The sequence below is a fragment of the Octodon degus genome, unplaced genomic scaffold (assembly GCF_000260255.1).
Source record: "Octodon degus isolate 3935 unplaced genomic scaffold, OctDeg1.0 scaffold00031, whole genome shotgun sequence".
Lineage (NCBI taxonomy): Eukaryota > Metazoa > Chordata > Mammalia > Rodentia > Octodontidae > Octodon > Octodon degus.
The window spans coordinates 18246596-18259456 of record NW_004524607.1 but is presented as its reverse complement, the minus strand read 5'-3'; the positions used below and the strand labels follow the sequence as shown (position 1 = coordinate 18259456).

At 40.2% G+C, this 12861-nt stretch overlaps 1 protein-coding gene and 1 pseudogene across 3 annotated transcripts in view; both read right to left on the bottom strand.

The window, feature by feature from the left end:
• The window catches only part of Arpc1a (actin related protein 2/3 complex subunit 1A), a 33270-nt gene extending 28142 nt beyond the window's left edge, over positions 1–5128 (bottom strand). The window contains exons 1-2 of one of the 3 annotated variants that reach the window (XM_023713496.1): positions 4991–5128; positions 2591–2701 (exon numbers count right to left, since the gene is read on the bottom strand). The gene's annotated coding sequence lies outside the window, so the exon portion shown is untranslated. The remainder of the gene's footprint in view (positions 1–2590; positions 2702–4990) is intronic. The other 2 variants (XM_023713495.1, XM_004629636.2) reach the window with 2 other exon arrangements.
• Positions 5129–10627: 5499 nt separating this feature from the next.
• Positions 10628–12861, bottom strand: part of LOC101573167 — a 77114-nt pseudogene continuing 74880 nt past the window's right edge.

Genomic DNA, 12861 nt, shown 5'->3' with positions numbered 1-12861 from the left:
TGTGCGATATCCTATCCTCAAACTGTTAGAAGTGCTGGTCATTTACTTGCCATTCCAGTATTTATCTTATGTTTTACTCTTAGTACTTCTTTACTACCACGTAAACTTTTTCTTAGTTCAATTGTCTGGAAACATTTAATTTTCTGAATATTGCTTAATCTTAATTTCTGTTCTAAGATTTATACTGTATCTTTGACTTACAATTTATTTGAAAGACGTTGTATGATATCTTCTACTATTAGAAACTTTAAAAAGTATATTTCCATTTTCTGTTGACTTAAAAAAAAAAAACCCAGAGTTTTGTACCTATGTAGTTTATTATTTCCTTTTTAAAAAAAAATTTTTTGTTTATTATTTCTTGCCTATATCTTGTAATATGAGAAACTACTTTGGCAGTAACAATACATAATGTACTAACCATTGTTACTCTCCTAAAATCTTTGAGATTTCGTACCATTGTTTTTATTTTTTTTCTTTAAAATAAAATAACTGATGTAAAAAATTAAAAAATAATAAAAAAATAAAATAAACATTGGACACCCAGCCAGCAGAAAAAAAAAAAAGTTTTACTATAACTGGTTGAAAAGTAGAATATGAAACACAACATTGTTAAATTGCGCTTGCCAGGCAAACACTTATTCTACTGAGCCTTCTCCCCGGCCCCAAGGTACCTAAATCTAAATCCACTGAAGAAGCAACCGTTATCTGAAACAGGAAATTCTTTCCAAAAAAGCAGCCAACCTTTTCCTACCCCCAGCTCTGTCATTTCCTTTTTTTTCATTCTTTGGAACCAGGGATTGAACTCAGGCCCCTGCATTTGCTAGGCAAGTGCTTATTTAACTGAGCTATCTCCTCAGCCCCTCTATCATTTCTAAGAGGCAGTCTCGTTACAAATTGGAGTTTCAATACACTTACATATAAGTTATGTTAACTTAGCATTGGTACTGAAATGTAAAACAGGAATTCTGGTGCAAGCAGAAAATGAATGATTATAAAGTGAGCAATAAAAGTTCAACTGACAAAGCAGAAACGATTGTCAGTGGAAAACAGAAGACTCCAAAGGCCAAAAAGAAATAAATGCACCCTTAAATTAAAAAAAAAAAAAAAATCTAGTATCTTCAACTGGTAGAAAAAGTGTTTTACACTGTATTGTAATAGGGAAGATATTTAAGTCATTAATTTCTTCTACATGTTCTAGAAAGCAAATTATAACTCACAAATAAAGAAAAGGCCCCTAATTGGAAATTTAAAACATTTTAAATGAATTTTAGTGAGACTGCTTAATTTGTTTTTTAAAATACTTCCAAAGGTACACCACATGGCTTCTTTATCTCTAATCTCTGATTGCTTACCTTTTTTAAAAATTTCAATTGTTGACTGAACTGTTTTTTTAAATTTTTGCTATCATTGCTTTGTTTTCATCTTTTTTGAGACAGGATCTCACTATACAGTTCAAGCTGGCCTTGAACTTACTTCATAGCCCAGGCTGGTCTTCAAAGTCACAGCAGTCCTCCTGCCTCAGTCTCCCAAGTGCTGGGATTATAGCTGTGTACCACCATGACCAGCCTTTGATGTTTACCTTAAATTGTTCTGTCCCATGAAATTTTACTCAGAGCTACACAAAATAGCATGTCATGTCACAGATATATCTCTTTAATTAAAAGAAATTTAGCTTAAAAGCCAAATTTGATCAATTCATTTGTTAAATGAAACAAAACCAGCCTGCAAACTAACAATACAATTTGAGTATCTGGGTAATAACAGCATGTATTTCCATACAGCTTAAAAAAAGAGTACAACTTCAGATAAAGCTTTCTTATTCAACTCAGTTTTATACTCAGTTTTTTTTTTTTTTTAAAGCTTTCAAACAGGGCAAACAACCACATAATAGCAACAATTACTCCTAAAATTTTATTTTGCTGTATCACTCAAGCTCTATATTTGAACATTATATTCCAACCTGTACTTCTTTTATAATCTTGTGGCTATTTTAAGTCAGTAGACCAACACAACACTCACGTTTGTCAAATTTAGAATGCACCTAGCGGGCTGGCCAAATAGCTCAGCAGATTAAAGCACCTGCAAGGAGGCGCAGGGACGTGGGGTTCGGATCTCCAGGTCTGCCATGCCCCCTGTGCCCTGGTGTGTGCTGAGATGGCAATTGAAACTGGGTGTGGTGGCACACGCCTGCAATCCCAGCTCTTGGAAGGCTGTAAACAGGCAGATCACTATGAGCCGATCTAGTAGTGAGACCCTGAACACCCTGTAGACCCTTCCCTTAAAAAAATTAAATATATAAACAAAATAGAATGCACCTAGAAAACACAGCTTGTATTTGCCAAATTCACTGAATGAAAAAACAACAACAACAAAACCACAAACTAACAGCCAGACTTTTGTACCAAGACAAACATACCTTCTTACATAGGGTGACTATAATTTCATCATAATTATAATGATGGTGGTTAATATTTAAAATTTGAAAATTTTTGTCTTAATAAAGCTAGAGAGGAGACAAGGGGATAGACAAAAATGTGGTAACGTGACATTTAACAATTTGTTATTTTCATTGTCTACGGACAGAAATAACAATGGCTTATGGCATAGTATGATTCCAGGTACTTCCCCCACTCCTTTTCTTTAATTATCACTTTGAGTCAAGTCATTTGGGTGTCTGGTACGGCTAGTAGAGCCAAATGACCTAGTGTGTGAATCCTGGGTTAGACATACTGGTAGTAAGGCCCTGGGCAAGTTACTCAATATCTCAACCTAATTTACTTTATCTGTAAAGCAGATCTACTACTGCCATCACAAGGCTGTTGGTAGGATAAGACAGGACATATGAAACATGTTATACTGAGCCCAACCCAAACCAGATCTTAGTTTCCTTTCTTCCTTTGACTCACAGCTTTTGAGCAATCCTTAGAAATACCCTCTAAACTTGGAAACATTGATACATGCTGTACATTCCTGGCTTTATTCCATCGCAACTTGAAAGTATTCATACAAATGGGAATTTCAGTTCCCTGTTCTAGGGTCAGTTTTTAAAACTGTGATTCATCTAATTTTTAATCACTCTCATTACCCAACTATGCAACACCAGGTACTCCAGCAAGGTCACCACACCCTCCCAGTGATCAGACAGGCTTCAATTCCAGGCTCACTGGCAGAGCACTTTCAACTTACTTGATTTGTACAGGATTTGTTTCAGGACAGGATTAGATAATTACATCAAAATACTGCCACTCTCTCTCCAAAGCAAGAGTTTTAATTATCCAAAATGATTTCCCTTCTTTAATTGGGATCACCAGATGAATCCCAGAAGGTCCCTCAAATTTACTTTGTGGTAGGAAGCAGTCAAACAGCCTATCTATTCTCTGTTCACCCTGATTCATACTCTCTACTTTGATTTAGATACCTGAAAACTCAAAGCCCACATAAGAACAAAAGTTTAATAAAATTGATAAAAGAGGCCAGAAATGCCAGCATGGTGGGACTGTAATCCCACTTATCTGGGAGGCCAAGACACAAGGATGACAAATTCAAGACCAGCCTGGGCAGTTTTTTCACTTGTTTTGGCACTACTGAAAACTGAATCCAGAGCCTTCACACTGAGTTATATCTCTATCCTCCTTTTAATACTCCTACTTTTGATATAGGGTCTTGTTAAAGCATTAAATTGCCCAGCGCAGACTGAACTTGTGATCCTCCTGCTTTAGCCTCCCAGAGTGCTGGAATTACAGGGGTGCATCACCACCTCATGCTTTAGTCTGGACAATTTGGCAAGACTCTGTAACAAATAAAAAATAAAAAGGTCCTGGGGGAAGAGGGTTAAGTGGCAGAGTGTCCCTAAGGTCAGACAAAGAAAAAAAAGAGAAAGACCAAGACAACATCAGAACTAAAGACCAATCTGATTGATGAGTACAAGTAGACAGAAGGCTCCAAAGGCATAAGAACAGATGGCTTCCCAGACATGATGGCATATGCCTGTAATCTCAACCTTTGAGAGATGTGAGGCAGGAGGATGGACTATATATACTATGGTCATGACCAGCCTGAATTTAGAACACAATGAAACCCTGTCTAAAAATCTCCCAAGAACAGATGGCTTTATAATCAAAGATTGTAAGCTACAATTTATTAACTAAAATGTTTACCATGTTCCTAACAGTGCTGTCAGTATCACTATGGGGCCAGAAAGAAATCTGACACTATTCTGGCCCTTATGTCTGGGAATAAAGAGGATGACAGGTATGTACAAAATGCCCAGAAACAGTAATAACTGCTAAGGCTTAGCAGTGGAAGGCTGGTGTTCTAAGCAATTTATGCAAATAAGGTCAGCTGATCCTGAGAAAAACCCTAAAGAATGTTCTTATTGCAGATGAAGAGACTGAGGCACAGAGAAGCAATCTTGCCAGGGTTCCTCAGCAAAGCAGCAGAATCGGACAGGAACTGGCGATTTTACACAAAAGGTTCCACTAAGCGAAATGGAGCGCCAAGAGTGGTAGAAATCTGACTTGGGAGTTAGTCGTTGGGAAATCGTAAGGAACTCGTTTCCACCAATTGCAGAATTGTCTAACTGCCTTTAGACAGGAGGCAAACGCTCCATGGTCGCCTTCAGTATTCAAGGAGCTATTCTAAATAGAGAGATCCATGATTCTTCATAAGGAGCCATTAGGGAGAAATCATTTTTTTTAACACAATTTTATAGATGTCCTCAGTTGAGGTGCAGGTAGCAATATGGGGCGCCGGTGCTGTTCATTCTGGCATTGGAAGTGGCAGCGAACTCGAAAAAAGAAGTAACCGATCTGTGTGCAGCAACGCTAGCAGCTAGGGATATACGAGGACAGGGGATCCCCGCCCCCTCTGAGGCCCGGGCTACCCCTCAACCTCGGGGCTCCCCGCGGCCTAAGTCCCAGGCTCCCCGCCCCCACAGGACCAAGACTGTGTGAGGTAGGAGCAGTGGAGGACAACAGAGCCATACACTCACCTATACTGCCTTTTACCTGAGGTCTGGGCGGTGCAGAGGGGCTTGCAGCGGAGAATTCGCGGACTCTGGTCAGTCGACGCGAACAGGCTCCGGCGAGCGCGGGCGGAGGACGGAGGCCGGGAGGGAGCGGCTGACAGATCCCGGAAGTGGCCAGGGCGCCTGCGCAGTGCGGCGCCGCGGACAATGTACGCACGCGCACACCTCCGGCGCGCGGCGGGGGGTTGGTTGGGTTAGGGATGGCAGGGGCGAGCTGGGGACCGATCTACTGCCGTCGCCGCTTAGAGGTGGCGCGAGAAGGTACTGGCAAGGCAACCTGGACGTCTTGTTTCCTGAAACATGTTCTCAGGATAATGTGCGGAGATTTGTCGTTTCCTAAGCTCTTTTTAGGGGATGAGTTACTGAGGATTGGGGGAGTCTTCCGAATCCCGTGGACTGGACCAACTACTAAATTTTTGTCCTTCCAGAAAGCCGCAGTCAGAGCTTGTCGATCTCTTAGTGGTTTTATTCCTCTCCTTGTCCTCTTCTCCCTTTGAGGAAAATAGGAGCAGCCTCGACCCTCCCTCAGTTCGCTGTTCCCAAGATGGCGCCAAAGGAAGAAGAGTTGGGGGGAACAGAACATTCCTTTGAAGCATATGGAGAGAAGCTCTCTTCCAACTAGACTGCTGCTCTCGAACCCGTGGGAGTAACTTTTGGAGCAGTACCCCTGCTTCCCTGTAGGTCGCTTGATAGTGCTTATTTTTTCCCTTCTGGTTTTCTTACTTGACCCAGCACTTGATTGTACACTTGTCAAACTGAATTTTGAACCCATGTTATTTATTCTCTATGTTGTTAAAACCCAATTGTTTGTGGAGCACTAATGTATTGGAAGCCCTTGGTTTTTATTTTCTCTTTGGTCATAAGAGAACAGGGACAATTTAGCAATGGGTGGTCGGCATTCCGGGAAAGCAAAGACTCCTCCTGTGTCTGTGCAAAGGTTACAAATTAGTGCATGTAGAATCAGCATTCAGAGTTTAGACTCAATTATTTAGACTCCCCTCCTTTACAAAGGACAGTTCTTTTGAAGGAATTTAGAAAAAGGTGGATGAAAGTGACACACAAATTAGTACCATACTGTGACAAGTAGCAAGAAGTTAGCTTTAGGAAAAAAAAAAAAGTCTTCAAATTTTTATTTTTTCTTTTTTGAAATGGTCTGAGGTTGAACCCATGGCAATCCTGCTTCAGCCTCTCCAGTGCTGGGATTACAGGTTTGCACCATGACAACAATACTTGTTTCTAATTTTAACCACTGGTTCTGTCTTTTCAGTTAGTATTTTGTACTTTAGCCAAAGCAAAGGTTACCATTTGATGCATTTTCGTTTCATATTTTATGAGTCATAAGAAACAATTCTTAGCTTTCAGGTTTTCAAATTATAAACTGCCTTATTTAGTAACTAAGAAAGCAAGACTATTATATTTTGAGACTTGAAGGTGTTGGTATAATGTAAGGGCAGGACAGGACTTTTCCAGTGTACTGTCATAGACAACAGGCACCACGGGTAGTCCTGGGGTAGTGAGATGAACTATAGTGTTTGTTTTTAGACCTACATAATGAAATTGATTTAATATCTAAAATGAAGAGTCTGCCTTTAAAAAGTTAGTGAAGAACAGTGGTTGCCTTAGGCTGTCACTAACAAAGTGCCTAAGATAACGTATAAAGAGAAAAGGTGTATTTGGCTCCCTGTTTTGAATGTTCCAGTCCAAGATTGGACAAACCCATTGCTTTAGGACTGTGGTAGACATGCTGGATTGTAATGGTAAGGAATCACCAGGTGTAGCAAACTTCTTGCCTCACAGCCAGAAAGAAAAATTGAAATCAGATGAGGGCAGGAACCCACAATTCGCTTCCAGGACATTAAGAAATTCCCACTAGGTCTCACCTTCCAATAGCTGAATCCTGGGGACAAAGACTAACATAGGAGATTTGGGGGGGACATTAAGCATCCAAACTGTCACTTGTAGTTAGAAGTGAGGAAAAATAGGAAGAGAAGGGTTAGATACTGCCATAGGATGATTTTGTCTGCTTCACTGATAGAATTAGAATTGGAGCTGGGCATGGTGCCCCATACCTATAATCCCAGCACTGGGGAGACAGACTGAGGCAAGAAAATTGCCACAAGTTCAAGGCCAACCTGAACTACAAAACAAGGCACTGTCACAAAAGGAAATAAGAAAAAAGAAATTGGGTTAAATTGGAATTTGGTTAAGATTCAAATCATCAGATACTTAATAAGTACTTACCAAGTGCCAAGTACAGAAGTTCTTGGGTTTGCAATAGGAATTGTTTCCAGGTAATCTCATCATAAATTGAAAAATAATCAAAGTCAAAAATGCACATATATCTAACAACCATCTTAGTTTAGCAACACAATACATTGTATAATAGTATTTTTTTACACTTGTGATGGCATGGCTGACTGGAAGCCGCAGCTCCTTGCTGCTTTCTGGCATGGAAGGATCAGATTGCATTTACTAGCCTTGGAAGAGATCAAAATTTGAAATATACTTTATACTGAATTTATATCACTTTTGCACCATCATACAATTGAAAAATCTTAAGTAGGACCATTGTAACATGGGGACTGTGTCTTATTTTGTCATAGATGAATATCTTAAATGTTAATATGGTTAGACTGTGGAGTGCTTAGATACAAGTACTTGGTGAAATATTCTGGATGTTTCCAAGGGTATACTTTAATGTGATTGATATTTTTTTGGTACTGAGAATCAAACTCAGGACCTTGTGCTTGCCAGATAGGCACTTGTACTGTGGAGCTACATCCCTGGCCTGAGATTGGCATTTAAATGAGTAGACTAAAGCAGATTGCCCTTCCTGGTTGGATTGGGCATTATTTAACCAATTGAAGGCTTAAATAGAACAAATGGCTGAGGTTCTCACAAGTAAGAGTGAATTCTTTTGCCTGTCAGACTCAACTGGAACATCAGCTCTTTCATTGTTCTATAGACCTTTCTAGTCTTATTTGCATATCGATTCTGCAGATTTTTAATTTGTCAGGCTTCATAATCATAATCAACTTATCTTTTTTTTTTTTTTTTTTTTGGTGGAACTGGGGAATTGAACTCAGGCCCTTGCGCTTGCCAGGAAGTGCTTATTCCACTGAGCCATCTCCCCAGTCCCCTGTATATCTTTTATCTGTTAGTTTTCTTTGAAGAATCCTGATAAATACAGTAAGCATTATGATTCGGATTTGAAATATTCTTCAGAATTCATGTGTTTGGTTTCCATTGATGCCATTGGTGGGCTTATGGGGAAATGAAGCCTCTAACCTTGTCAAATGGATTACTCCATTGATAAAACTGTAATTTGATGATATTATTGGGAGGTGATGGAAACAGGAGGTGAGGCCTGCTTGAGTAGGATCATAGGTATCATATGTTGTCCCCAACCCCTGTATTCTATTCTTCTCACCCTTTCTGCCACCTGGCTGCCATGAGATAAGCAGCTTTTCTCTGTCTGCCCTTCTGCTATTCTGCCCCAACCTCAGGACTACAGCAATGAAGTCAGTCAACTCGACTGAAGCTCCTGATAATGAGCCCAAATAAACTTTCTATCTTTTAAATTGTTATTCTCAGGTATTTTATCATAGCAGTAGAAAACTGACTAACATAAGCATTTATTAGTCTTCCATATCCTTGGAGGGCCTTAGACTCCATCTGTTGTCTCTGTATAAAGAGGATGTTAAAAGTATTGCTTAGGCCCTCAAACACTTGTGCTGGAATCAGCGAGGTGAGTGTGGTGGTGTACTCCTGTAGTCTCAGGTATCCTGGAGGCTGAGACAGGAGAATCTCTTGAACCCAGGAATTTAAGAGCAATAGTAAGAGCTCATTTCAGAGGAAAGAAGACAAAGCAGTGGAATCAGTAAATGGTCTGTGGGATAAAGAGATCCTAAATGCTGGGCTCACTCTCTTACGCTTTCTCTGTTTAGCCTCCAGTTCTATAGCCTGAGAATTGTTTTTAGAAATATGTTAATCTGGGATTGCTATAGTGTTGTTGTATTGTGTTTTATTTTTAGACAAGGTCTGCTGTCTGTGTAGCCCAGTCTGGCCTTGAACTCATGGTAATCCTCCTGCCTCAGCCTCCCAAGTGCTGGGATTACAGGCATGCACCAACGCACCTAGCTCTATAGTTCTTCCCCCCCACTTCTTTCCTTCCTCCCTCTTCCTCCTTTTTTTTTTTTTTGCGGAGGGTGGGTGTGTATGTGTGCTAGGGGTTGAACCCAGTGTTTTTGAACTGAATTATATTGCAAGCATTTTTATTTTTATTTTTATTTTTGAGATAGGATCTTGCCATATCACTAAATTGCCCAGGTTGGGTTCAAACTTGGGATCCTCCTGCTTCAGCGTCCAAGAGAGCTAGGATTACAGGCATGTGCTATCACACTCAGATGTAATTCTAATTATAGTATATAGCATACCTCTGTTTTATATGCTATATTTGTGGACTTCTTGCCTTATCACATTTTAAGATAGATGTTTTGGCAAAAATCTAGTAATCCTACACCTGGAGAGAAGTTAATCTATGTGAGAGTGTCTCTAGGAATAAATTTTAAATGATGGAGAATTGTAAGTCTAATGATCTTTTCTGTAAGAATGTGGAAATAGTCGGTTTGTTGATAATGATAACCATTCTTATTTGATTCATGCTTCTGAACCTGAACCTTACGTTCTTTTTTTTTTTTTTTTTTCCGGAACCGGGGATTGAACTCAGGCCCTTGCACTTGCCAGGGAAGTGCTTATTCCACTGAGCCATCTCCCAGCCCCTTACATTCTGATAAGCCTGGGATTCTACCTTGCTCCACATATCCACCTCTAAGTGATCTCCTAGTCCATATTCTATAACAGGTCCTCAAAGGCTCCCCATGATCTGTACCTGTCTCTCACCACACCCACTGTGTGGCACACACTCTTTCTGTGCACACAGCACCTTTCCCTCCTTGGCTTTCTTTTTGTCCAGGTAGCTCCTGGGGAGGGTGGACCTTCAGTCAGTAGACCGTTGGTCTAGGGACTGGACCATCTCTCATGCAGCAGCCCCATTTCCACTTGCTGCTCATTGGTTTCAGGATGTAGCACTTTTTTGCCAGTCAACACTCCCAAGTTAAGTCTCATGTAGGCTCCTGGAAAGAAGTCTGCTCTTTGATTTAAAAAAAAAAAAAAAAAAAAAAAGATGGTGAGAATGTGGCTATAATCCGAGGCCAGAGGCCCAATTGGGAGTCCTAGTAAGCCAGGTCTGGCCACCTGTCCCCATAGGTCAGGTGAAGATAAGAATGATAATGAAGGCGGGAAAGAATTTTAATTTCAGCGAGACCACACTGGGGAAAAAAACAACAGTCTAGTGACTGAAACCTGTCCCTGAGGGGCTGATTCTGAGTCATCTTCAGCAAGGGCTGGGATCGTGCATAGTCAGTGCTCAGGCACATTCTGGATGATTACCTCAGGATGGCTCAGGTAGTGCCTTGTTGGAGACCAGAAGGTTGGTGCTTCTGGGAGATAGTTTTAGCTTTTGTCACAAGGTGTTTATTCACCTGACCTTCTTTCCTGGAATCCAAGATGGCCAAGGGATAGGATAACTCAGAAAATAAGTCAGAAGGTCAAGATGGAGACTGTAGAGAGTTGAGCAGAATCTGATCTGAAGACTGAAGTAGCCAAAGGAGCCATACAATAGGATGGCAGATGCCAAGCTTTTATCCTGTTTCTGGTTACCCATCAGACATCTCCAGGCCCAAGTGTTGGTGCTTATAGCAAACTGCCTGTAAGTCTCTGTTACAAGGAGGCCTTTTGTGGAGGGAGGGTGCACTCTGGGGAGCCCTGCCACTGAGCTACCTCGTCAGGTCTTTTTATTTTTTAAGACAGGCTATTGCTGGGTTGCCCAGACTGGCCTTAAATTTTTTTTTTTTTTTTTTTTTGCTCCGAATGCCTTCAGGGCAGGTTTGGCCCGGCTTGAGTTGTGGGGATCAAACCACAGCAACCTGAGCCTGATGGCTTTGTTGAATCAGCCACTTAAAGAACTGAGCTAAGAGGCAGGCCCCCCTGGCCTTAAATTTGTAATCCCCCTGCTTCAGCCTCCCAAGTAGCTAGTATTACAGACATCCACCTCCATCACAAAGCCTTTTATCCATTTTTAAATTGGATTGTTTGTTCTCACTATAGAATTGCAGGATTCTTTACATATTTTGGGTAGAAGCCTTTTTTTTTTTTTATTTTATTTTAGGGAAGAGTCCACAGGGTGTTCCAGGTCTCACTACTAGATTGAACTTGTAGTGATCCACCTGTTTACAGCATCCCAAGAGCTGGGATTATAGGTGTGTGCCACCTGAATTGCTGTCTCAGCATGCCCCAGGGGTGAGGCTGGCATAGCAGGCCTGGGGATCCAACCCTTGCCTGTGCATCTGCTTGCAGGTGCTTTAATCTGCTGATCTATTTGGCTGGCCCTTAGCACTATATCAGATATGCTTTTTTTTTTTTTTTTTCAGTGCTGGTGATAGAACTCAGGACTTTACATTTGCCAGGCAGGTGCCTATGCTACTGAGCTATATTCTCAACCTGAAAATATTTTCTATACAATCTTTGTTTTTTTCTTTTTTGCAGTACTGGGGATTGAACTCAGGACCTTGCACTTGCTAGGCAGGCGCTTATTCTACTGAGCTATCTCCCCAGCCCCTTTTTATTTTCTTAATGGTGTCTTTTAAAGTGCAAAAGTTTTGAATTTTAATGACGTTTATTTTATCAGTTTTGTCTTTTATGTATTGTACTTTTAGTGTCATATCTAAGAAATCTTTGCCAAACCCACAGTCACAAAGATTTTTTTCAGGGCTGGAGAGATAGCTCAGTGGAATAAGTGCTTGCCTGGCAAGCACAGAGTCCTGAGTTCAATCCCTGGTACCACCAAAAAACAAAAACAAAAAAACAAAAAAGCAGTGTATGAGCAAAAAAAGGGGGCTGAGGAGATAGCTCAGTGGAATAAGTGCTTGGCTGGCAAGCGCAAGGGCCTGAGTTCAATCCCCAGTTCCGCAAAAAAAAAAAAAAAAAAAAAAACAACTGTACGAAGATTTTTTTCTTATGTTTTCTTTCTATTGTGTTTAGACTTTTATTGGCTTATCTCTAACACTAAATGTCATTTTGAAGATTCTTATGACATACTGTCACAAATACAAATAAATGGCATTGTTGGGCCATAATGCATTTGTACTTATAATTTTATTATATATTGCCAAGTTGTACTTCACAGGGGTTGTTCTAGTACATACTACTAATGAAAAGGAAAAAAATTGTATGTTACTCTTTGTATATTTCAACAATATATTTTTCATCTTTTTTTTCCACTGGTGCTGGTGATATAGGGCGTATGATATAGGACTTCCAAATGATCCAAATAATATAAGGAAATATAACTAATGACCTGCTAGATGTCTGAATGTTCTCTAAAATCAAGGAATGAACCTCCTCTTATTGAGAATTTTTTGCACATCAAAAGAAATTACCAACAAAGTGAAAAGGAGAAAAATTTGGAAAAAAAACTAATAAGCACTCAGACAAAGGTCTGCTCTCTAGAATTTATAAAAAAGTAAAAAACATTAGGGCCCCAAAATTTAAAGATCCAATCCAGAAATGGGCATCTGAGATGAACATACACTTCTCAGAGGATGAAATTGTAGAAATGAATAAATATATGAAAAAATGCCCCACATCACTACCCATCCATGAAGTGCAAATTTAAACAGATACCGTCTCACCCCAGAAAGAATGGCTATCATAAAGAAATCACCCAACAACAAATGTTGGAGAGGCTGTGGGGAAAAAGGAACCCTTCTCCACTG